A 9533-nucleotide genomic window follows, 5' to 3' on the forward strand; every position below is an offset into this window, starting at 1 on the left:
TGCATAGGCACTCTCTCTCTCTTCTCTCAAATATCTTTAAAAATTTTTTTCAAATAAAAAAAAGAAAAAGGTGAGTAGATTATGAAACAATATGTACAGAATATCCCAATAGTGTGTGTGTGTGTGTGTGTTTCTGTATGTAAAACACTAAAGGACATATATCATAATGTTAACCTCAGTTATCTCTGATCATAGAATAATTGACAATTATAATTTTCTTCTTTGTGCATCTCTATAAAATCCAAATTCTCTGGAACTAATATGTATTACTTTCAGAATCAGGAAAACAAGTTTTATTTAAGAAACATTTTCTGTTATATCCAGTTTGAAATACAACTTGTTTAAACTGAAGTCTACTGCTACATTATGCAGAGGTGCAGAGGTTTTGTTTCTTTTTTGTTTGAATGAAACAAGTAACTGTCCCAAAATCTGCTAATAATAACATCTGGGGCAGAAGTGGGTAGGAAGTTAGGGAAAAAGAGAAAAGAGCTTCTAAGAATCAGAAGAGGTGCCAACAGTGCAAAGTTGGGGACGGTGTGGAGAAGGGGTTTGAATGCCAGTTTAAGTCACAGAGCAAAGATACACACACACACACACACACACACACACACACACACACGGGCATTGGGGGAGACAGGAGACAGAGAAATGGAGACAAAGAGACAGAAAGAAACAGAAAGAACAAAGAGAGCACTTTGGTGAGCAGGTCTGAGTAAGCCCTTCCTCTTATGTGCTCATACCTCCCTCCAGCAGAATCACCTTGTGGCATTGTGGGACTAGCCTGACTCTGCCTCAGACATTCATCACACTTAACACTACCAGCAAAGTCTCTCCTTTAGGTTAAAGAGGTACTTTCTAGAGTGAGGATTCTCTTTGTCCCTTTTAAAAATGGGAAGCACACTTGGACCAGTGAGTTGATGAGCCCTCTATACTTTAATGCAAATTAATTACATCAACATATTTAGGTGTGCTGTAGAAAAACACTAAGCTATGGAAAAAAAGGGGGGGTATCAGGATTCCGGGGCCTGAGAGAATCTACAGGAAGCTTACAATTCCCCTAGAATTAGTTAATTTATGAGAAAGTTGGCTTAGAGGTATGAGGATTAGCCAACTTACGAGAAAAAGGGCAAATGAGAGAGATGCAGGAACATGGCCAGGAGGATGGAGACTCTGACAGAGGGCTGTAATAGCTTGAAAATATTTCCACAAAATCTTTGAGATGCCTCCCTTCAAAAGGTGGGGCTTAACTGCCCACATCTTGGGTGTGGGCCGAATGTAGTTACTTGCTTCCAAAGAATAGAATCAGGCAGAAGTGGCAGTGTAGGACTTCAGAGAGCAGGTGTCCTTCCTCCACCCTCCTCTCTGTCCCTCGCTGTCCCTCTTCCTTGTACTGCCCCTGCTCGCTCACTCTCTGTTCACCTGCTCTGACCACAGCCAGCTGCTGTGTCGTGAGGACACTGAAAAGGACACTGAAGCAGTTCCTCAGAGAGGCCCGCGTGGTAAGTCAACAGCCGTGTGAGTGAGACTTTTTGGAAGCAGCTCTCCCATCCAGTCGAGCCTTCAGATGACTGCCGCCCTGGCCAACAAACAGACCTTGTGGGAGAACGTGAGCCAGAACCACCCCATAGACCAGATTCCCAACCCTTGGAAACTATGTGAGATCATATTTGTTGTTTCAAACTGCTACATTCTGGGGTAAATTTTTGCACAGCCAGATAACTAAATACAAGGGAAAGAAGGGAGAAAACATGAAGACTGTGTAAGGACAGGACTATATGCTTTTAGCTTAATTTCAGATTCCCTTCCTCCCCCAAACCCCCTCCCCCAAACCCCCTCCCCCACCCCCGTAACATCTTTGCCTGTGCTTAGGGCAGAGGCTGAAGGGAAAAAGAAGTAACAGTGATCTGATATGGGGAGGCTTGGGGAATGTGTCTCATAACACAACCGCTAGCCCCACCTGTTGGAAATATGAACCAGGGTCCTCACATTTAAAGCTGGGGGCGGGGTCATTTATTTATTCAACAAATGTGTCCTGAGCACATGGTACCTGGCACTGTGCTATCTACTGGAGACACGGGAAGGAGGAATATAGACACAGGGCCTGCCTTCGTGGCATTTACAGACTAGCATGTGAAAATTCCAGTCTCCTCCTGTGTCTAGTCCCAAATGTACAATGACCCAAAGATGAGATAATGTTACAGATTTCAGGATGGAAGTCTCAGCTGCTAGGGCTGCTTGGTTCAAATAGGGCTCCATAGCCGTAGAAAGGCAAGCATGCTTTATTTTCTAGGTCAGAAGTCAATCACAGTGTCTTTTTAGAGACAGAGACACTTCAAGGACTTAGTAGGAGAAAACTCACAGAAAAAGCCAGCATCCAGCCTGCTGGTTACCTCTCTTCCCACCACAGCACCCAAAGCACACAGAGCCCCACCCATTCATCTCCTGGATCTGAGACACTCTCCCCAGCCCTGCTAGGTCTACACACCTACCATTGTGTATTTCAGTTCAAGGTGTTAGTAAGGAGTAAAGATGAAGCTGAACCTGAACACTGGCAGGGAATCCAGCCAGCACATGACTGCCCATTCCAGCACAGTACACGAAGGCTGTTCCTTCTGCCTGTCAGTCCCAGATGGAGCGTCAAGACAAGGCTTTAGTCTTGGCTAACAAATCCTGATCTGCCCCTCAAAACAACCACTTTGGTTCTCACTTTCTCTTACTGGATCTGACCTCCCTGGTTCCAAGTTCAGGCTCCATCACCCTGTTTCCTTCACTCCCTCCCTCCAACTACTTCCCAGCTTCTTCTTCCAAGTCCACCCCTCCCTACCCGCACCCCCCCTCTTCTGGACCTTGGCTTCCTAGCACTGCATGTGTTAACTCTGTTCATGAGTGGGTTTGCAGTATCTCTAGTTATGGTGGGTGGTGATTCCCCACCAGGGAGCCACATGCCCCAGAGGAAGAAGGGCCACCAGGATTCCAGAGAAAATCTCAAGATTTCCTGAGATCCCAGGAGGTGAGCTGACTGGAATGGAAGGTAGACTTACCTGTGAACACTGAACTCATCACCCATGCCAGGACCTTTCACATCCGTGTCTGGTTTAAGACCAGTTAGCATGGTTGTAAAGTTTACGGACTGCAAACAACTACCTCACTGATGTTTTGTATGATAACAACAGAGGAGGAGAACCCTTATTGTGCCAAGAGGAGTTTCTCTTTATTTCTTAGTAGTGACAGCCACTGAGAGATACAGGGAGGGAATTCTCTGGTACATCTGTTACTTCCCCAAAATCTTCAGCATTCTGGAGACAGCTCATCCCATTCCCCCTGCTTGTGTTCCCTCTCTCACTGTGTCTCTATCAAATAAATAAAATCTTTTCCCCAAAAAATGATTTGTGAAGACCATTGATTCCTGACAGTTCAGATTTTATGAAAGGGAGTCAACAGATACTGTGCTAGGGTAAGTTCAGGATAAGAGGATAAGAGCCAAACTCCTAAGTAAATTAGAAATTGGTGAAAATGTAAGTCTCCCTAACCTCCATTTGTGAAGTAGGCAGAAACCAAGCCCCAGGATTTTGGAATAATGCTGTCCTCCTGTCCAAGCCATGGGGCTTCCTTACAAGCAAAAGACTCCTCCACAGTGAAAATCCTGCCTTATCAACCTTACTCAGGCAAGTCAAGAAGCAAGACCCAGAAAATGGGAGCAGAAACTAAGTGCTTTTCTACACTAAAGAGCATTGTTAAAGTTTTAGTATATCCATCCCAAAAACAGAAAAAAATTTAGTGATTATTGATGTGGTAATGTTGGTCAGGGTTTGGAGCTGATGGCCAAGAATTCTCAAGACGTCTTTGGTGCAAAAAGGTGGTTTTATTAACGCACAAGGACAGGACCCATGGGCAGAAAGGGCTGCCCGGGGATTGTGAAGAGCAACTGATTATATACTATGAAGTTGGGGGAGGTAAAGACCAGGGAAGTTTCCAAAAGGACTTTCGTATGCTAAAGAAGACTCCCAGGATCCTGGAGGCCTAGCTATTGTCAAGCTAAGGTGGTTTTTCCGTCTAGTGAAGCATTAACAGTAAGACAGTTGGGAGTTCCCTGGAGGAATGTTACACTCTGCCTGCCTCAAGTATTTGTCAATGGGCTGCAAGTTATAAGGAAATTTAATTTTATTTACATTTCCTACTGCCTTTGTTCCCCCACATAAATTATCGGTTCTCAGCCCAGCATTACTGGGTGCTGGGGCTGCCAAAAAAGCACCTGGGGTTTCTGCCCTTAAGAAACTGGCTGGCTGATGATAAACAATACGGGACTACAAAAGCCTATAGGAGCACTCGGAAGGGTGACTGCAACCACCTGCTTTGTAGAGCAGATGACTTTGAAGGATGAGTAGGAGTTTGCCAGGAATCAAAAAGGGGGGAAAAAACCATGGAGAGGTCAACAGGTGTAGCGTGTTTAGGGGATTTTGGAGTGGAGTGACCAGAATATAATGGAATATAATAGGGTTGGAAACGAAAGGGCCAGATTATGAAAGCTTTTATGTGCCATGCTCAGAAGTTTATGGTTTACCCCTTTTCCACAGTCTGGCATTTAGTCTGATCATAAAATAAAGATCTTAACTGGGGCCTTGGTTCTAAGCTTCATCAGATCTCTTAAGGATGAAAAGTGTCTTTCTTGTTTCTTTTCTTTCCTTTTTCTTTTTTTTTAACCTTTAGTGAATACTTTAACCACCAGAATTTCTTGTTCTCTTTTACCCTGACATGAAGTTGCTTAACAATGGAATAATTCAGTTCTTTATTTCTCAATATTGCCCTTTTGAAGGTTTCTAGGTTTTTAAAAATCTGAATGCTTTTGGCTATTGTTATTCAGGGAAAGCCTGAGGGCACTCCAAGCACAGCTGAGAGGTCAGCTTCCTGAGGACAAAAGAAGCTTGTTAGATTTAATCATGGGCTCCCCCACCAAGAGCACTGGGAGCAAGATAAAAATGCAGAGTCAGAAACTGAGCTGAACTCTCCGTTCACATGAGGAGTGAGCTCTACCACATGGTATCCACAAAGTTTCCACAAACTATCTCCCACAATGCTGAGTATATAACCACTCAATAAATAATGCAATGCTTAATAATCTCCCTCTCCCTCTTTCTACTTGTTCTAGATGGCTTTAAATACCAGCAATACCTAAAGCCTCCCAAGTTTATTTCCTTGACTTGAGCTCTCTGGACTCATACATCTACTTGCCTACTCAACATCTCCACTCTCACTTTACAAATCTTGATCCCTCTGGTGGCAGATTGTATTTTCTGAAGATGGGAACCACAATATCTCCCATCCCATACGCTCTTCTACAATGTGATGCTGACATGTCCCACGGAAGGCCGAGGCCCATACCCCCTCCCCTAGAAACTAGACTGATCTTTGTGACTCTGTCAGGCAAGAGCGAACAGTAGAAATGAGGCTATGAGACTTCCTAGGCTAGGGCATAGAACTGTCATGCACTTCCATCTTGTTTTTGGAAGGCTCACTCTTGGAGCCCAGCCACCATGCTGTGAGGAAGCCACCAGTCACATGGGGTGGGTGAGGTGTGGGAGTTCTGGCCAACAGTCCCAGCCGAGGGCCCAGCCAATAGGTAGCGTCAACTGCTGCATGGGATTGACGAACCTCAGATAGTTCCAGCCAGCAGCTGCGTCCCCCAACTAATACCACCTGCACCCATTAAGCCTCCACTGAGTTCTGTCCATATTGCAGATTTGTGAGAATTAATCATGTTTCAAGCCCTATGCTTGGGGTGGTTTGTTACTAGGCAGTAGATATAGTTATTGGAACACCCCCAAACCTACTTTTCCTGCCATCTTCCCTTTCTTAGATAGTAGACCACTATCTACCCCATTGCTCAGGCCAAAAACCCAGATTCATTTCTCTCTCACATTTTCTCATCTATCAGTAAACCCAGGTGATTCTGCTTTCAAAATATATCCAGAACCCATCCACTTCCCATTACTTTACTGTCCCCCATCCAAGCCTCCATCATCTCTTGGGGTTGTTGCAACAATTCCCCAATTAGTCCCCCTGCTTCCAGGCCTTGCCCCTCTATGGCCTAGTCTCCACACAGCCTTTAGCAGGCTCAGAGCCTCCTGTGACTAATTCACTCAGAAGAAAAGCCAGTATCCTCTCGGTGGCCTACAAGACCCCATTTGCTGCCCTTGTCCTTTGCTGACTCATTAATGCATGGTCCCCCCAGTCGCTCCTGCTGCTGTCCCCAAATGCCCAGCACACTCCCACCTCAGGTCTTTACCCTTGCTTATATCTCCTACTGGGGGGCTCTCCCCACATATCCATAGGTTTGCTCCTTCCCTCCCTCTTCAGATCCCTGCTCAAATGTCTCCTTATCAAAGAAACCCACGATCACTCTACAAAAAATGGCACTGCCACCTCCCCCACCCCTCCCCTGCACGCTGGACCACCATCTGTTCTTCCATTGTACATATCACTCCTGCCATGCTGCATATTTATTTGTTCATGTTCTGTCTCCTCCCACAAGCAAGTCAGCTTCCTGAGAGCAGGAACTTTGCTTTGTTTACTGCTGCATTCCCAGGAATTACAACAGAACCTGGATGAATCAGATGAATGAATGAATCAGATGAATGAATGAATGATTTTGAAACTAGCACCAAAGGACACCATCAACACAGAGGCAAATGAATCAGAAGAGCCCCACTTGTGTTTCTGCTAATTTGTTTCCCTTAGCATAGATTTTTTTTTTTTTAAGATTTTATTTATTTATTTGACAGAGAGAGACACAGTGAGAGAGCGAACACAAGCAGGGGAAGTGGGAGAGGGAGAAGCAGGCTTCCCACAGAGCAGGGAGCCCGAAGGGGGGATCATGACCTGAGCCGAAGGCAGACGCTTAATGACTGAGCCACCCAGGCGCCCCAGGTTTGTTTTTTTTTAAATAGACAACAACACAACACAATTTGACTTCTTTAAAAGAAAATCCACCAACAAGTACCAAGGGATCTTCCTCACTGCTGGACACACTCGGCTATTGAGTAAAACATTTAGAAAATATCTTGCATCTTCCGCCTCTAGGCTTCCTGACAGTCTTTGAAGATGTCAGATCTAAACAATAAGCATCCAAGTAAACTATTTCACTGAACTGAACTTTTATAAATACAGCCTTTGTAGAAGTTGCCTTCATATTAAAGTCACCTTGACTTTCTGCTGCTCTAGAAACCACTTCCTATGTTATGTGCAGACAGTGTGTGATTTTATCTGTGCTAAGAAAGAAAAGTCACAACTGCAGTGAGAGCGTATCTTACTGCAGGTCATTATTATTTTGACAACTAGAAGACTTCTTAAATCACATGAGCAATTCATACACCTTACACAAAAATTAGAAACCATAAATAAAAAAGAAAAATAATTCAAAATCCTACCACCCAGAGATCAAAATTATTACCATTTTGATACACCTCCTTTTACCATATACATATTTATATACATATACCTATTTATACTTTTCTTATTAAAATGGAACCATATCAAAACTACTTGAAGTCTGCTTGACATCTGTTGTTTTCCTTAACATACAAGGAGATTTCACAGACAAGTAGAGCCTTCACAAGTTCTTAAAGGGGCCTTTCACTTATCCCAAACAAAACAGTGTGTGTTTCAGGAAAACACTCCAAGACATGGGCTCAGGGCATCTGGATCCTGGTCCCCAGTCTGCAGAGCATTAGATGATAGGACATCTGGTAGAGACATTATAATTGCCAGAACCTCGTTCCCCTTTTGTTCAAAGGGGACAAATGGCTACTACAAGTAGGCACAAATTATCTCTGCTTTCTCCTTTTGGGTGCTAAAGTGTTAAGAAAGAAGTGGCAGAGTATTTCGAGGTGTGACATCTCCCTGCCACCCCTGGCTTACTAGAGACATTCTAGAAACTGCTGAAGCCTCGGGAACTGCTGAGGTTCCTGCCACATTTATTCAAAAGCTGGGTGATTTATATGCTGGTTGGGTGTTCTTGCAGAAAATGCCATTCATTCACTCACTCACTCATTCATTCTCTCATTCAGCAAATACACATCAAACAGCCATCCTGTGCCAAGTGCTGGGGAGAGCATGGTTAGAGAGATGCCTGATACCCACCTTCAAGGAACTCGGTATAGTGGTAGTAGATAGGCAAATAAATTAGAAATTACAACACAGCCTGGTGATGGTTGCAGAATATGTGATGGGCCACTAGCAAGTCATGGTGGGGCTGCCAGCTTTGACAGGGGAATCCACAAAAAGTTCCATGAAAGAAGCGACACCCTGAGTCTTGAAGAAAGAACAGGATACCAGAGCACAATGATGAGGGAGAAAGGTCGGAGAAGAGAGACAGTGAGAGAAGAGGAAAGAACTTCGAGGAAGAGAAAACCATGTGTGCAGAAACCCACAGCGTGTCTGGAAATTACCAGTCATTCTGAAGCACCAGAGGAAGGAGTGTGGAGTGTGTCCAGCGGCAGGTGGGACACACGGTGGGACAGTGAGCCTCACAGAGGGACACCAGCTTTAGAGTTGTGAAAGCTCAGCGGGGCCATAGACCCACTACATCTCACCTCTGAGACATTCCTTATCCCCAAAACACCAAGAATAAAACTCACTCCTTGTGGGGTTCTTCTAAGGATTAGAAAGAATATGAAAAGTGCCTGCCACACAGAAGACACTCAACATGTTGATGTTGTTGTCGCTGTTACTAAAAGTAAGTTGGGGTCAGATTATGACACGCTAATGAGTTTTTTATCCTGCAGGCCATAGGGGTCATGGAAAGATTTTAAACAGGAAGTTACACAATTAGATTTGTGTTTGACAGAGATCTCTGTGAACCAGTGGTACCTGACCTTAGAACCTCTTGAAATTCTATTTAGGATAGACTGTGTAATTGTATATGTGTGCTTCACTGGAGGGAAGGTCCCTGGTCCTTTTCAGAGCTTTAGGGTCTGTGGCCCTGAGAGGGTCAAGAACCACTGCCAAGGGAAGAACGTTGGTGAGGTAAGCAGGCAGGGGAGCTGGGAGGAATGAGGGGCTGGCACATCATGAAAATACTCAAGGTGACTAATGGAGAGGACCCTGTGGTAAGTAAAGACTGAGGCCGCATGCCAAGCGCCATGTGAGTGCACTATCTTGGAAGTGGGTCCCCCAGACACAGCCAACTTCTTGACTGTATCCTCATAAGAAACCCCAAACCAGAAGCACCCAGTTAAATTGCTCCAGATTCTTGGCCCACAGAAACCGTGTATAGTCAATGTTCATTGTTTTAAGACAGTGAGTTTTGGGGTAATTTGTAACAGAGCAAGAATTTACTGATCCCTCTAATGTGTTCCAACTCCATTCCTGGGCATCACGGGCTTTGGCTCATTTGAGAGTCAAGTTTTCATGATATTCGCCTTTACAACATTTCTACACGTGGGCCCAGGCAAACGAACTTCAGGGCCTAGCTCTTAGCCACCACACTACACCACCGCTTTGCTGCGTGATAATATAACATTTGCACAGTGCTCTAT

General features: G+C 44.6%; 1 long non-coding RNA gene across 1 annotated transcript in view; it reads left to right on the forward strand.

Annotated features, from left to right (window-relative positions):
• Positions 1–6459, forward strand: part of LOC115944427 (uncharacterized) — a 36254-nt gene extending 29795 nt beyond the window's left edge. Inside the window, exon 3 of the long non-coding RNA XR_014146331.1 lies at positions 1435–6459. This is a non-coding gene — a long non-coding RNA (uncharacterized LOC115944427). The remainder of the gene's footprint in view (positions 1–1434) is intronic.
• The last annotated feature ends 3074 nt before the right edge of the window (positions 6460–9533 follow it).

This window comes from Leptonychotes weddellii, chromosome 6 (assembly GCF_054177405.1).
Source record: "Leptonychotes weddellii isolate Sample4059 chromosome 6, ASM5417740v2, whole genome shotgun sequence".
Taxonomy (NCBI): domain Eukaryota; kingdom Metazoa; phylum Chordata; class Mammalia; order Carnivora; family Phocidae; genus Leptonychotes; species Leptonychotes weddellii.